Raw genomic sequence first — 17,495 nt, 5'->3', positions numbered from 1 at the left:
GGCCTAGAGAGCATGGGAGACTTTCTAAGGGCTACACACCTTGACAAGTACAGTAAAAATATAAGGAATGATTCATCACACAGGGCACGGTGAGCTGTATATGAAAACACATCTCTGTAAATTCCCATCACTTTGTGAAAGCAGGAACCAAGTTTACTATCAAGTGCCCTCTCCAGGCGAGCCCTTGCATTAGTGACTGTATTTGCAGTGGGAGGAAAGCCGCCCCCCCCCCCCAGAACAGATGCCCAGACACAGGGCGCACCTATGTCCTCCTCCAGAAATGCTGCCCAGATGCTCAGCCCTCCTTCGCCTCCCCTTGTGGAACTTATGTCACCTCCTCCAGCAAAGCAACCTCCCTCTCTCCAGGACTCTCCCAGAACATCATTTATCTTTTACTACTAACTTGCTAAAAAAATAGGGCCCTAGAAAGCCCCTGACAGAGCAGCTGGTGAGGATAGGGCCACGCAGGCTCACTCACCAGGCAACATTTAAGGTGCCAAGACGTAGGTTAAAACAACACTTCCTGCCCTTAGGGAGTCACTGTTCCAGGCAGGGGTGGGGGCTGGAGACCTTTAATAGAACAAGCACAGCACAGTCAGCTCTGGGGAACGAGGGGTGCAGGCAGGCTGGGAGGGAGCATCCAAGCACCCTCACCAGCCCTGATGTCATGCAGGCCAGAGCCGGTCACAGCAGCTAAGATAAGGAGCAGCCAAAGGCTCCCTGAAGGGTAGGGAAGGGGAGGGGAAGGGGGCACCAGGTAGTGCAGTGGGTTTTAATGGCCCAGGGTGGCAGGTCAAGGGCAAACTGTTTCTTAAGAAGTGTTATCTTTGGGGCGCCTGGGTGGCTCAGTTGGTTAAGCGACTGCCTTCGGCTCAGGTCATGATCCTGGAATCCTGGGATCGAGTCCCGCATCGGGCTCCCTGCTCAGCAGGGAGTCTGCTTCTCCCTCTGACCCTCCTCCCTCTCATGCTCTCTGTCCCTCATTCTCTCTCTCTCAAATAAATAAATAAAATCTTAAAAAAAAAAAAAGAAGAAGTGTTATCTTTGCTCAAGTAGGCTTTTTGGACCTGGCTCAAGTGGCCATGCAAATGATATCTCGGTAGCCTTCTGCTTCACACCCACAAAGACTACAGGCAGCTTCACAACACAGCCCGGACTGAGTGTAGAAGACACAGCACTGCACACGTGTGTGCATCTGAGTGTGCATGTGCCCATGTGTGCCTGTGTTTGTGTGAGCACGGATGTGTGCCTGGGTGTAAGTGTGCACCCGTGTATGCGTGTGTGAGCATGTACGTGTACATGCGTGCTTCTCACAAGGTGTACAGGAATCCATTTCTGTGCTGCTCTCTCTGCTATGGGCACTCGACTCCACCTACTCAAACCTTACAGGAAAAGAGACCCCGAGTGGCAGAAACCTACGCTGTGCAGTCAAAAGGGGTCAGATCTACAGCAGAGATAAGGAAAAGATTGGGAGGCAGTGGAAAGCAGTAATGCTAAATGAGCTAAATCCGCTTTCATAAAACCCGCAGATATTACCCAAGATTGGAAAATCACTAAATAAAACTAAAAGCACATAAAGTTACAGGGGTAACCACCAGGAGAAACAGAAACAAATGCTGAAACCAATGCTCCATCTGTGTAACAAGACCAAGGGTGAGGCAAGAAGCTGTGGCCTTGTATCCAAGTTTTTTTAAAGAGGCCAATTTACAACAAACACACAAAGACATATTTTTTTTCAGTCAGGGCAGGTGAGGGTTCTCCTGGAGGAGAGGCACAAGTATATGCCAAGAGTAGGCTTTAGAGCCAGGCATGTGAGGCTGGAATCCCAGAGCAGCCTCTGTTCCCTCTGCAACTAAGGGGAAGTTACTTTTCATCTCTGAGCACACTCCCTCAAAAGGAAAACCACCAAAAGCCATGGGACTTCATGCAATTCATCTGCATGAGAGAAGTAGAGAGGAAAGTGGTATATCGGCCAGACCGGAGGACAGGAGAGCCCAAAGCAGACCCGGGTGAGCTCAGAAGGCTGAGTGTGAGGACCTGGGGGCTAGAGCAGCCTCCCACCAAGCAAAGCCCGTGGGCCTGCTCTGAGTCACACTGAGCAAGAGAGGAACAGTGGAACAGGGAAGGTCCACAGAAGCAGGACAGAGCCTGGGAACCTCTGGAAGCAGTCACCAGGTAAAGACAGCAAAGGGAGGGGAGCGCTGTGCGACAGAAAAGCCACCCTGGAGCGTGCCTCCACCAACAGCTCAGAAAACTAATTTCACATAAAAATAAGTAACAGGCAAGTACTGAAGTCAAATCCCACATAAGGAGACTATAAGAACAAAGGGAAACAGGAGCAGAACAATATCCCCACGAACAAAGTAAGTGCCTCAGGAAGACACCCCAACAGAAGAGATCAAAATCAGAGCCCTCTATCTCAAAATAAGTGGAGAGACATTAAGAAAAACACAGAAGACATCTAAAATTCAACTAGAAAAATTCAGATATTAGGTAACAGAAATCAAGTAAATTAGAAATTTAAAAAAATCATTCCAGAAATGAAGAATAACCTAGAAGGAATACAAGAACAAATAAACACAACAGAGGTCTTGACAGAAGCAGAAGATACAAGGAACATTATTTAAACCAAACAGAAACGAAGAATGAAATAAAGGATTCAAGAAAAATTAGCAAATATTGAAAACAGACAAAGATGGCCAGCAGGAAGAAGACCGCCAACTAAGCAGCAGAACAGACTGCAATGCGTCATTTGAAAAGACTTTTCCTGAAATTACCACACACCTGGGAATACTGACCCCAAATAACACAAACCAACACCTATTCTAATAAAAGTACTGGACTTTAAAGGAAGAAAAAAAAAATCCTTTGAACATCTAAGAAGAAAGAGCAAGCAGCTTGTACGAGAAGGAGAATCAGAAGATACCCTCAGATCCTGGCGTCGCTTCCCAACAGAAGGAAAGGAGGTGACATCTGAGCTCGTGCAGAAAGGAAACGTGAGACCAGGACTTTCCATCCAGCACAATCAGCCCCTTGTGTGCCCGGCACAAACTTGATCAACATGAGAACCCAAAGCGCCGTAAGCGTGCCCTAGGCCGCGGGTGGCACTCCAGGTGAGTGAGCGGACAGCCAAAGTTTCTGGGGACGTCAAGGGAACAGCACCCAGTGGGGGGAAGAAGGAGAGCGTGCAGGTATTAGCACACACGCAGAGAAAGCACAGGTGCGGCCAGGCGGGCAGGAGAGGAGGCCGGGCCAGGTGTCCCCACTCACCACACTGACAGTGGCAGGCTCAGAGCCTGTCATGGGTGCAACAGGGTAAAGGTCACAAGGGATCGGGAGATAGCCTACCCAGTCACCCCCAGCGCCCTTGAGATTCCTGGTGTGGAGGAGGTTCAAGAGAAAACCCTGGCTGTCCCGAACTGAGCTGGAGTCCACGATGACCTCGTGAGACATTTTACGTGTATGTGTATCTCCTAGAGCTGTCCTCTGAGGAGGCTTAGAACAACGGCGTCTGGTAGCCATGAGCACCCCCACCCCCAGATCGTGCTCTGGGAGCACCATTTCCCACTACAAGAAACCAGGCTTCCTGGTAAAACTGCTGGCTCCACGACTGGGCGAGGCCCACGACAAGCCTGGACTTCACAAGGACTATCAAAGACCACATACCACCAGGGCCATGTCAGGAACACTCAGCACCCAAATGAAGAGAGTCCATTAGCTAAAGGGGGGACAGCCTGAGCTAGCTAAGGGGGGACAGCCTGAGCTTCAAAAAGGATAAAAAATGCAGTGGTAAAAAATCACAAAAACGTTTAAATCCATGAGTTCAAAATTATATTTAAAAAAAAAAAGCACCTAATTAGTCACCTTGAGAGGATATTAAGGAACAAGTTAAGTTGAAAACTGGGAAATAAAAGGAAAGAACCAAGCACCTCTCCTGCCTCTTCCACATGAAGCATCCCCCTGGGTAATCGCATAGGAAGGGAAGGGTCTCTTGATAAAAGCATTCCAACACGGCAATGAAAAGGAATGAGAAGATCACCATTTGGCGTCCTCCTGAAGGACTGACTGGAACGGAGCAGGGAGGCGACAGCGGCCAGCATCACAAGCCCCCAGGGAACAGCAAGGTGTCAGCCATATGGGATCTGGCCTCCGTCCCCAGCTGCCAGACAGCCAAGAACACAGTGGAACGCACTAGGACTTCCACAACTTAATGTCCCTTACATGTCCTGGGTCTTCAACAGACTGTTGTGAGGAAAAGAAAGGAACACTGATTAAAAGATTAAAGCACAGGAAATGTTTAGAAATGGGCAAGACCAAACCACAGCATTCAGGATGTGTCCTTGGGTGAGAAACCTGTAAAGGACGCAGAGCCCAATGATGGCAGTAGGTTTGGGGGAGGTGAAGGGGACAGGGCACAGGCAGCCCCGCCACAGGGCTGCCTGGCGACCAACACAGATGAAGGGGTCTGGACAGGATGAGTGGGGCTCCCTCTCGAGGGGAGGGACCGGTTAGGCCACGCAGGAACTCCTAGCAAGAGGGGAACTCACGAGACGGTGAGCAGACACACCTCAGTGGAAGGCCTGCTGCGGGAGCCTACAGGGGCTTAGGTTTAGGCTGGACTGCCAGAGTCACAAACTGGACTACAGCCCCAGGGCCCCCATCTCACGGCAGAGATGCCACCATGGGGGCCAAGGAGCACCTGCTCTTACAACCTAAGCCCACAGATGGAGCCCTTAATTTGACACGCTGCTTTGACTCTACTGAACAAGGCTATCCCTCAGCATTAACCCTGAAAATGCCAAAGGGGAATTCCACCTGCTGCACTGATAATCCATATACAGATTACCACATTCAAACCAACACGTATGTCCTAAATTTACCAAAATGCCCTGGTAGGAGGCCTCTTCCACAGTGCGCCATCAATTCACCATTCTCCATGAGGTGAGGACAACGCAGAGCAACCTGTCCACCGGGGTCTGTCAAGGGCTTTCCTGGCAAAGGCTAGTTCATGCTCACTCGTAATATACTTCTCTCCAGGCAGAGGACCCCAACAGCAACCAAACCACCCCACACTGCTGGGAGCAAATCTAGCAAAAATCTTATCTTCTTATATGAAGCATTAGCTTTCAGGACGGGGAGAGGTTTACTGCCCACCCTGACTTCAGAAACCAATTTTGAAAGGGAAAATTTGTCAACAAGAGTAACTGGACTAGAGTGATAAGCCTCACCGGGCTTGATCTTTGTTCCACAGGGAAGAGATCCTGGTCTTCGCCACCCTGTGTTGTCTCTATCTAAAATGCAGCAGGCCGGTCAGCCACTGAGGATACTGAGCTTATAATAGGCAATCCCCAAAGTGGACTTAGGAGCTCTGCTAGCTAATGAATAACCTGGACTAGCCCAAAACCATTGCCCAAAAACGAGCTACAATTTGTGCCCAGTAAGTAGCAAAGAATGCACTCTGTGCGGATAGGCTTTGATAAAAGCTCTTGGATTTTTAGAATTACCGACCCTGGTCATTCTTCCGGAATAACATGCTGGTTAATGATTTCTTCTTGTTTGCATGCTGAACTAATCAACTGACAGTATTAGTGTTCTGTGACCCTAAGTTTGGAAACAAACAGTACAGGAGCCTATCACAACTTATTATAAGATACCAAACCACTAAAATCTGAAGGTAGTAAGTATGAAATTTACAATAAAATTTGGTCTAAATAAGGAATTTTAGTCTGTGTATAAAATGATTTCACTAAGTAAACCTAAAGCCCAAAATTTACCAAACAAAAACCTATTTTTTTTAAGTTTATTTATTTTTAGTAATCTCTACAGCCGATGTGGGGCTCGAACTCACAACCCCAAGATCAAGAGTTACATGCTCTTCTGACTGAGCCAGCCAGGCATCCCCAAAAGCCCATTTTTGAAGGAAGATATTGTTGCTAAAATTCCACTGAAGGTGTCAGCACAGTGGTCCACAAAGTCTGCAATCAAGCCTGGACTGGAATGCTGTTCCATGTCTCAACAGCTGTGTGACCTGAGGCCATCAATTTAACCTCTCTGTGCCTCAGTTTCTCCTTCATTAAATGGGAATACCATCCATCAAAGGGCTGTGATGAGGACCACACAAGATAACAAGCAAAAAGTGCACACAAAGCAGTGTGGCCACAGAAGGCTGTAAGGATCGTCATCAGGGATATTCTCTACATTTTCTCTTTACTAATACATTGGAAGGGTGGGTCTCAGAACAGAAACCCTCAAAAACAACAAATTAGAAGAAAAGACGTCAAAGATCAAAAGTTGTTATGCCATAGAAGATAAAGCCACTCTTAACTCTGACAAATGTTAACTGGATTATCTTTTTTTTATTGAAGTGTAATTGACATATAGTATTATGTTAGTTTCAGGTATACAACATAGTGATTCAACATTTATACACATTCAAATGTATACAGGTGGTGAGATCCAGCCCCACGTCAGGCCCCACACTCTGCGGGGAGTCTGCTTGAGATTCTCTCCCTCTGCACCTCCCCCCCCATGTGCTCTTTGTCTCTGTAGATCATTTTTTAAAAAGTTTTTTTTTTAAATCTATAAATCTAGCTGCCATCTGTCATCATACAAAGTGGTTACATATTATTAACTATGCATTACGTCCCCATGTCTTATTTATTTTATAACTGCTAGTCTGTACCTTTTAATCCCCTTCCCCTTTTTTGATCAAGCCCCAACCCCCTCCATGGCATCATTATGTTCTTGGTATTTTTCTTTTTTAAGATTTATTTGGGAGCTAGAGAGAAAGCGCGCATGTGACCAGGGAGGAGGGGCAGAGGGAAAGGGAGAGAGAGACTCCCAAGCAGACTCCACGCTGAGAGCAGAGCCAACTCGGGCTCAATCTTAGACCCTGAGATCATGACCGGAGCTGAAATCAAGAGTCAGACGCTCAACCAACTGAGCAAACCAGGCACCCGACCAGTATATTCTTGTATCTTTGAGTCTGTTTCTGTTTTGTCTTGTTTGTTTATTTGCCTGGTTTTTTAGATTCCACATTTAAGTGAAATCATATGGTATTTGTTTTTCTCGGACTTATTTCACTTAGCATAATACTCTCTAGGTCCATCCATATTGATGAAGATGGTACGATTACATTTTTTTTTTTTTTTTTAGAGAGGGAGAGAGAGAATCTCAAGCAGACTCCCCACTGAGTGCAGAGCCCAACGTGGGGCTCAATCTCAGGACCCTGAGGTCATGACCCAAACCAAAATCAAGTCAGATGTTTAACTGCCCCTCGTTCTTTTTTATAGTTGAATAATATTCCTGTGTGTGTGTATGTGTGTACATGTACATGACAAGTACATGTCAGCCATATCTTCTTTACCCATTCATCTATCAACAGACACTTAAGTTGCTTCCGTATCTTAGCTATTGTCAATAATGCTGCAATGAACAAAGGGGTGCAGGGATCTTTCGGAGTTAGTATTTTTGTTTTCTTCAGATAAACACCCAGAAGTGGAACTACAGAAGCCTATGGTATATTAATTTTTTTTAAAGATTCGTCTATTTATTTTAGAGAGAGAGTGCATGTGCATGAGCGGGGAAAGGGGCAGAGGCAGAGGGAGAGAGTCTTAAGAAGACCCTGCGCTGAGCATGGATCCCGACACACGGCTCAATCTCAAGACCTGGACATCACAACCCAAGCCAAAACCAAGAGTCAGATGCCCAATTGACTGTGCCACTCAGGCACCCCGGTATTTTAATTTTTTGAGGAACCACCACACTATTTCCATAGTGGTTACACCAACTTTCATTCCTACAAAACGAGCACGAGGGTTCCCTTTTCTCCACATCCTCACCAACACTTGTGATTTCTTATCTTTTTGATAGTAGCCATTCTGACAGGTGTGAGGTGATATCTCATTGTGGCTTTGATCTGTATTTCCCTGATGATGAGCGAGCTTGAGCATCTTCTCATGCATCTGTTGGCCATGGTATATCTTACAACTTTATTGTGACATAATTCATATATTGTACAATTCACTCATTTAAAGTATATAATTCAATGGCTTTTAATATATCACAGTTGTATATTAATCACCACAATCTAATTTTAGAGAATTTTCATCTCTCCAAAAAGAAACCCTATGCCCTTTACAGTCACTCACCAATGCCTCCCCCCTCCAGCCCCTGGCAATCACTAATCTACTACCTCTATACATTTCCCTCCTCTAAACATTTCAGAGAAATAAAATCTTTATGTCACCTTTTGTGATTGGCTTCTTTCACTTAGTATGTTTTCAAGGTAGCATGAATCAGTATTCCATCTCTTTTTATTGCTGAATAATATTGCAATACAGTTGATCCTTGAAAAACATGGGTTTAAACTGTGCAGGTCCACTTATAAGTGAATTTTTTCAATAAATACAGTATAGTACTGTAAATGTATTTTCCTTATGACTTTCTGAATAACACATTCTTTTCTCTAGCTTACTTTATCATAAGACTATTGTATATAGTGGTGCCTGGGTGGCTCAGTCATCTAAGCATCCAACTATTGATTTCGGCTCAGGTCATGATCTCCAGGTGGTAAGACGGAGCCCCATGGCAGGCTCCTCACTCAGCAGAGGGTCTGCTTGGGATTCTCTCTCTTTCCCCCTGCCCCTCCCCCTGCTCACACACATGCATGCACTCTAAAATAAATAATCTTAAAAAAAAAAAAAAAGAATATAGTACATAGTACATACAACACACAAAATATGTATTGACTGTTTATGTTACTGGTAAGGTTTCTAGTCAACAGTAGGCTATTAGTAAAAGTTTTTTTTCTTGGGGGGGGAGCAAAAGTTACATGCAGCTTTTTGAATGCACAGGGGTCAGTGCCCCTAACACCATGTTGTTCAAGGATCAACTGCATATGGATATACCATATTTTGCTATCTATTTATCACTTGACGGATTTTTGGGTTGTCTCTACTTTTGGCTACTATGAATAATGTTGCCATGAACACTGGTGTAGAAGTTTTTGTGTGAATATGTTTTCATTTCTCTTGAGTGGACACCTAGGAGTAGAATTGCTAGATCATATAATTCTATGTTTAACATTTTGAGGAACTAACAAGATGTTCTCCCAAAGGGCAGCACCATTTTATATCCCCACTAGAAAAGAATGAGGGTTCCAATTTCTCCATAACTTTGCCAACACTTGCTATGGTCCACCGTTTTTTCCCCCCTATTTTTATTATAACCCATCTTAATGAGTGTGAAGTGATATCTCACTGTGATTTTTGCATTTGCCTGATGGCTTTTAATGTGCTTATTGGACATTCATATGACCTCTTTGGAAAAATGTATATTCAAATACTTTATCCATTTAATTGAATTGTCTTCTACTCAGCTCTTTATGTATTCTGGATACAAGCCTTTTATCAAATATATGACTTTCAAATATTTTCTCTCATTCTTTGGTTGTCTTTTCACTTTTTTTTTTTTGGTTAAAGTTTATTTTTTTAGTATTTTATTTATTTATTTGAGAGAGAGAGAGAGCATGAGCAGGGGGAGTGGCAGGCAGAGGGAGAGGGAGAAGCAGGCTCCCGGCCGAGCAGGGAGCCCAACGTGGGGCCCAATCCTGGGATCATGACCTGAGCCGAAGGCATACGTTCAACGGACTGGGCCACCCAGGTGCCCCTAAAGTTTTATTTATTTAAGTCATCTCTACACCCAACATGGGCCTCAAACTCACGACCTCAAGATTAAGAGTCTTATGCTCCACTGACTGAGCCAGCCAGACGCCCCTGTCTTTTCACTTTCCTGATAGCATTTTGAAGCATGAAAGTTCTTAATTTTGATTAAGTCTAATTTTTTTGTCACTTATACTTCTGACAATGTATCTGAGAAACCATTTCCCAAGGTCACAAAAATTTACTCCTATGTTTTCTTGTTAAGAGTTCTACAGCTTTAGCTTTTGCATTTAGGTTTATGATCCATTTTGAGTTAATTTTTGTGTATGGTGTGAGGCAGGGGTTAATTTCATTTTTTTACCTGTGGATGTCCAGTTCTCTCAGCACCATTTGTTTAAAAGACTATTCTTGGGGCGCCTGGGTGGCTCAGTTGGTTAAGCGACTGCCTTCGACTCAGGTCATGATCCTGGAGTCCCAGGATCGAGTCCCACATCGGGCTCCCTGCTAGGCAGGGAGTCTGCTTCTCCCTCTGACCCTCCTCCCTCTCATGCTCGCTGTCTCTCATTCTCTCTCTCTCAGATAATAAATAAAATCTTTAAAAAATAAAATAAAATACAATAAAAGACTATTCTTTTCTCCCACTCAATTGTCTTGGCATTCTTGTCAAAAGTCAAATGACCAAAAACGTAAAGGTTTATTTCTGTATTCTCAATATTATTCCATTAATCTATATACCTATCCTTATACCATTAACAACACTGTCTTGATTACTTTGTATTAAGTTTTGGAATAGGAAAGTGAATCCACCAACTTTGCTCATCTTTTCCAAGACTGATTTGACTACTGAGTCCCTTGAATTTCTATGTCAATTTTAGAATCAGCTTATCTCAGGGGGGGAAAAAAAGGCACCCAGGATTTTTTTTATTGCATCAAATCCATAGGTTAATTGGAGATTATTGATATCTTAACAATATTGTCTTCCAAACCATAAACATGGGATGTCCTTCCATTTATTTAGGACTCCTTTACTCCCTTTCAACAATTGTTTGTAGTTAAGTGTATAAGCCTTACACTTCATTAGAACTTATTCCTATGTATTTTATTTCAGGACTCAAACTCACAACCCCGAGATCAAGAGTCACATGCTCTACCGACTGAGCCAGTCAGGTGCCCCTATATTTTATTCATTTTGATGCTATTATAAATAGAATAGTTTTCTTCATTGTTAGTGTAGAGAAATACAATTGATTTTTCTATATTGATTTTATATACTACAACCTTGCTTAACCCATTTATAATTGTAACAGTTTTCTAGTGGATTCCTTAGTATTTTCTATATACAAAATGATGTCAGCTATACATAGGGATCATTCTATTTCTTTCCAACCTGGATGCCTTTTATTCTTTTCTCTTTTGTCATTGCCCAGGCTACAATCTGCAGTATTAAACAGAAAGAGCAAACATCCTTGTCATGTTCTTAATCTTAGAGGGAAACATTCAGTCTCTCACCATTAAATTAGACCTTAGCTGTGGACTTTTCATAGATACCCTTTATCAAATCAAGAAGTTCCCTCATATTTCTAGTTTGTTGAGTATTTTAATCATAAAAGTGTACTGGGGGGACACCTGGGTGGCTCAGTTGATTAAGCGTCTGCCTTCGGCTCAGGTCATGATCCCAGGGTTAAAAAAATAAATAAATAAACTTAAAAAAAATATTTTAGCTTCTATATTCACAATGGATATTATACTGTAGTTTTCTTTCCTATAATGTGTTTGTCTGGTTTTGTTATCAGGGTAGTAATTAGCTCAGAATGAGTTGGAGAGTATTCCTTCCTCTTCTATTTCTTTTTTTTTTTTAAGATTTTTTTTTTTAATTGATTTATTTGAGATAGAGCACAAGCAGGGGGAGCAGCAGAGGGAGAGGGAGAAGCACACTCCCAGCTGAGGAGGGAGCCCAACATGGGACTTGATCCCAGGACTGTGGGATCATGACCCGAGCTAAAGGCAGACACTTAACTGACAGAGCACTCAGGTGCCCCTTCTATTTCTTTTCAAAGAGTCTGTGAAGGATCAGAACTGTTTATTTGAGTTTTTGGGAGAATTCACCAGTGAAGCCATCTGGGCCAGGATTTGTTCTTGTGGGAAATGTTTAAATTACTAATACAATTTCTTTACTTGTTATAAACCTATGCAGATTTTTTGTTACTTCAGTCAATTTCAGTTATTTGTGTCTTTCTACAAATTTCTCCATCTTATTTACCTAATTTTTGGTATACAATTATTCATAGCATTCCATCGTAATACTTTTTATTTCTGTAAAGTCAGTAGTAATGTCCCTTCTTTCACTCTTGATTTTAGTAATTTTGAGTCTTTTCTTTTTTTCTTGGTCAGTCTAGCTAAAGGTTTGTCACTTTTGTTGATCTTTTCAAAGAACCAATCTTTGATCTAATCTTTGTTATCTTCTTTTCTGCTTGCTTGGGGTTTTGTTTGCTTTTTTCTGGATTCTTAAAGTGAAATATTAGGTTAATGATTTGAGATCTTCTTTCTTAAATAGGTATTTACAGCTGTAAATTTCCCCCCAAGTACTGCTTTTATTGCATCCCTTACGTTTTAGTATATTGGGTTTTCATTTATCTTAAAGTACTTTTTTTAATCTCCCTTTGTTGAGGGAGGTCATCAAGAAGATGTGATCCCCACTTAACCCGTGAACTAGACGCAGGCGATCGGCAGATCCTCACCCCATCCTGTCCTTGGAATATGGGTTCCACTTGCCTTCTCCTCTCCCAAAAGCTGCCCGAGTACAAGTACACAGCCTCGAGAGAGCGAAGTGGTACTGAAACCATCTGGATGGTACATATGATTGAATCCAGTTAAGGCCTCTATATAAACTTTTAAAGACTTGGTGAGCGGGGGGCACCTGGGTGGCTCAGTCATTAAGCGTCTGCCTCCGTCTCAGGTCATGATCCCAGGGTCCTGGGATCAAGCCCCACATCAAGTTCCCTGCTCAGCGGGAAGCCTGCTTCTCCCTCTACCACTCCCCCTACTTGTGTCCCCTCTCTCACTGTGTCTCTGTCAAATAAATAAATAAAATCTTAAAGAAGAAGAAGAAGACGACTCGGTGAGCAGACACAAAGATCTATTAGTCTTGCAGCCGCTCAAGCCAAACCTCATATGTAAGTTGTTTTGCTTATTAAACCTGCCACCTACCAATCTGGAGTGGCCTGCCTCTTCGGTCAGTCTCTCCCTGTCCTCCAAATACAGAGCCTAGTTTCAGACTACACCCAGGAAGCTCCCAAGGAGCTTACAAACCAACACCCTGTGTTTTCTTCTTTGACCCAGTGGTTATTTAGAAGGGTGTTTAATTCTCACATACTTGTGAATTTTCCAAATTTCCTTGTTACTGATTTCTTTTTTCTTTTTTTTTTTCTTTCAGATTTTATTTATTTATTTGAGAGAGAGAGAGAGAGAGAGAGAGGGAACACAAGCAGGGGGAATGGGAGAGGGAGAAGCAGGCTTCCCGCGGAGCAGGGAGCCTGATACAGGGCTCGATCTCAGGACCCTGGGATCATGACCTGAGCCGAAGGCAGACGCTTAATGACTGAGCCACCCAGGCGCCCGTAACCGATTTCTAATTTCATCCCATTGTGGTTAGAGAACATATTTTGTATGATTTCAATCCCTTTAAATTTATTGAGGCTTTTTTTTATGATCTAATATACACTCTATTCTGAACAATGTTCCATGTACAATGGAGAAGAATGTGTGTATTCTGCTCTCGTTGGGTGGAAACAGTCTATAAATGTCTGTTAGGTCTGGTTGGTTTAGTGTTGAGTCTCCTATTCATTGCTAATCATGTCTAATTGTATATCTATTACTGAAAGTAGTGTACTGAAGTCTCCAACTATTATAATTGTCTATTTCTCCCCTTCAGTTCATCATGTATTTTGTTCTATGTATTTTGGGGCTCTGTTATTAGGTATAGCTATATTTATATTCGATGTATCTTGAGAAATTCACTCTTTATCATTATAAAATGTTCTTCTAGGTCTCTAAATTTTTGTCTTAACGTCTACTTTGTCTGATCTTAGTATATCTCCTTCAGCTCTCTTCTGGTTACTACTTGCAAGGCACGTTATTTTTCCTCCTTTTACTTGTTATCTTTTAATCTATAGTGTCTTTTCAAGACAGTGTATAGTTGGATTTTTTAAAAATCCATTCTGCCAATCTCTGTTTGTTTTTGTTTTGTTTTGTTTTGTTTTAAGTAGGCTCAACACAGGGCTTGAACTCACAACCCTGAGATCAAGACCTGAGATGAGATCAAGAATCTGATACTCAGGGGCGCCTGGGTGGCTCAGTTGTTATGCATCTGCCTTTGGCTCAGGTCATAATCCCAGGATCCTGGGATCGAGCCCCGCATCAGGCTCCCTGCTCAGCAAGAAGCCTGCTTCTCCCTCTCCCACTCCCTCTGCTTGTGTTCCCTCTCTTGCTGTCTCTCTGTCTCTCTGTCAAATAAATAAATAAAATCCTTAAAAAAAAGAGACACTCAACCGACCCAGGTGCCCCCAATCTCTGCCTTTTAATTCAAGTGTTTAATCCGTTTACATCTAAATAATTACCGACAAGGTAGGATTCCTATCTGCCATTTTGCTATATTTTCTGTATATCTTGTACCTCTGTTCCTATAGTCTTCCATTACTGTCTTCTTTTGTGTTAGATATTTTTTAGTGCACCACTTTAATTCCCTTGTTTCTTATTTTAGCTAGTTAGTAGTTGTACTTATTTTAGCTAGTTAGTAGTTGCCTAGAGATTTTAATTAACACCTTAACTTAAAACAGTCCAGTCTGGATTAATATGAACTTAAATGTAATAGTATAGAGAAATTTTACTCCAATATATGTCGTGTGTTCTCTTCCCCCTCCTTTGTACTATTGCCATACAAATTACATCTTTATACATTATAAGCCCATCAGTACAGTTTTATTTAAATTGTATTTAAATTAATTAAGATTGTCTTATGCAGTTGTCTTTTAAACCAGATAAAAGACAAAAAGGTTTGTTTTGTTTTGTTTTTAAAGATTTTATTTATTTGACAGAGAGAGACACAGCTAGAGAGGGAACACAAGCAGGGGGAGTGGGAGAAGGAGAAGCAGGCTTCCCGCAGAGCAGGGAGCCCGATGCTGGGCTAGATCCCAGGACCCTGGGACCATGACCTGAGCCGAAGGCAGACGCTTAACAACTGAGCCACCCAGGCGCCCCAAAAAGTTATTTTTTTAAAAATACTATGCTTTTATACTTAGCTACACAGTTGTCTTTACCATTGCTCTTTATTTCTTCACGTATTCTATAATTTAATGCCTCTCATTTCAGCCTGAAGCACTCCCTTTAGTATTTATTGTAGGGCAGGTCTGCAAACAACAAATTCCCCTCTCTTGTTTATTTAATAATATCTTAATTTCTCCATTTTTGAAGGATGCTTTTGCTGTATACACAATTCTTGGTTGACAATCTTTTTCTTTCAGCATTTTGTAGATATCAGCCCACTGTCTTCTGAGCTCCATGGTTTTAGATGAGAAGTGAGCTGTTAATCTTGAGGATCTCTCAAAAATGATAAGTCACTTTCCTCACTGCTTTCCAAGAGTATCCCTTTCCAAGAGTCTTTGTCTTTCAACAGTTTGACTATGATTTGTCTAGATATTGATCTCCTTAGGTTTATCCTATTTGGAGGTCATCTTGGATATGCAGATTAATGTTTGTCACTAAATTCAGGGAGTTTATGTCTTCAAATAATCTTTGTGCACCTTTCTTCTATTCCTCTCTTTATGGGACTCTAATTATATATATATATATCAGTATGCTAGATGATGTCCCACAGATCTCCGAGGCTCTGTTCTTTTTTCTTTATTTTTTTTAAGATTTTATTCATTTATTTGAGAGTGAGTGAGCGAGAGAGAACAGAGCGGGGAGGGGCCGAGGGAGAGGGAGAAGCAGACTCCACTGCTGAGCAGGGAGCCCGATGCGGGGCTTGATCCCAGGACCCCAGTATCATGACCTGAGCCGAAGGCAGACGCTTAACAGACTGAGCCACCCAGGCACCCCTGTGCATTTTTCTTTATTCTTTTTTTCTTCCTCTTCCTCAGATTGGATCTATATTTACCTTGATATCGATCTTAATTATCTTAACAAACCTAATCTCACATTCACTGATTCTTTCTTCTGCCAGCTCAAATCTGCTGCTAAGCCCCTCTAGTAAATTTCTCAGTTTAGTTATTATATTTTCAACTCCAGAGTTTCTATTTGGTTTGTTTGTTGTTGTTTTTTTAATAATTTCTACAGGTGAGACATGATTTTCGTGTTTTCCTTTAATTCTTTAGACACAGTTTAAGTTCTTGGAACAGATTTATAATAGCAGATTTGAAGTCCTTGTCTAATAAGGTCAACATATGGACCCTTTCAAGGATAGCTTCTACTGACTACTTTTTTTCCTGTGTATAGATTATATTTTCCTTTTTCTTTGTACATCTCATAATTTTTTATTGAAAACTGGGCATTTTAGGTAATATAATGTGGCAACTCTGGAAATCAAAATGCCCCCCTCCCCAGGGACTGTTGTTGCTGTTTGCTGTTATTGTTGTTGTTGCATTTGTGTCTTTAGTGACTTTCCTGTACTAGTTCTGTAAAGTCTGTAATTCCTTAGAGTTTACAGCTACTAAAGTCTTTGCTCAGTTAACTTAGTGGTCAGTTCATGATTGGTCAGGGATTTCCTTAAGTGCCTTGAATAAGTGTCCCAGATATTGCCAAGGAACTCTGTGTGTTGAAGCCTTTCAATACTTGGGCAGGTTATAACTCTGCCTTTGCCTTCACTTCCTATTTGCACAGGGACTCAAGATTAGCCAGAGGTGAGAGACTGAGAGAACAGAGCGGGGAGGGGCCGAGGGAGAGGGAGAAGCAGACTTACAATCCTGCACTCGTGCAGCCTTCCAGATCCGCAGAAATCTGTCAGAGCTTTTCAAAGCCCCCTGATGGCATGTCATTCTTCACATCTTCCTTTTAAGATTTTGGCCAGACTCCTGTTTGCCCCCAGCTGTGATATTAAACAATTGTCACTATTTTCCACAACACACTAGGACAGGGCTTTTCCCACTGAACAAAGTCAAATAATGTTAAGTTCTGCAAATGGGGCTTTTCCAGAAGGCTGCAAGACTGGCCAAAGAGTAACAGTGCTCTAAGAACAGGACTTTTTGAGGGGCTCCAAACCTGATCTGTCCTCTCCAGTGGCTACAAGGCTGCTGGCTGTCACAGCTACATGGTTGTGAAGCTGATTATTTTCAATACCACTACAAATCATGGGAGAGGAGAATGCGAGCAGGTCAAGTTAGAGGTTCAACAGTTTTGCTGAATAAATCCTCCTGAGATTGTTTTAACCTTTAGTTAATTTCCAGAGCTCTGACAAAGTTGATTTTGACCATTTTTACCACTGTTTCCATTGCTGGTATGGAGGGGTGGATTTATGGAGGTTCTCATTCCACCACTCTGAGTAAATGGCAATTCCGCTATAGATTCAAAGCCACTACAGATAAAAGAGTACTTTACCATTCATGTCCTGTCAATTTTGATTTCAATATCTCCAAAATCCACCCCACCTTTCCATTCCTACTCCCTTGATTCAGACCCTCACTATCTCCTAGACCAAAGCAATTAATCTTTTCCTGACTTTCCTGCCTCTAAGCCTAGTCTAAAATCCATCCTCTGTATTCAAAATTACTGTTCTGCTAATAAAAAATAAGTTGCATAGTGTCATTTTCCTGCTTAAAATACATCAGTGGATCACATCTT

At 42.3% G+C, this 17,495-nt stretch overlaps 1 protein-coding gene across 1 annotated transcript in view; it reads right to left on the bottom strand.

Moving 5' to 3' along the window:
• Positions 1-17,495, bottom strand: part of AP2A2 (adaptor related protein complex 2 subunit alpha 2) — an 85,976-nt gene that overhangs the window by 47,666 nt on the left and 20,815 nt on the right. The window lies entirely within an intron of this gene.

The sequence above is a fragment of the Halichoerus grypus genome, chromosome 11, assembly GCF_964656455.1.
Source record: "Halichoerus grypus chromosome 11, mHalGry1.hap1.1, whole genome shotgun sequence".
In the NCBI taxonomy this organism is placed as follows: domain Eukaryota; kingdom Metazoa; phylum Chordata; class Mammalia; order Carnivora; family Phocidae; genus Halichoerus; species Halichoerus grypus.
Note: the sequence above shows the minus strand (reverse complement) of the source record. Positions and strands in the feature narration are given on the sequence as shown.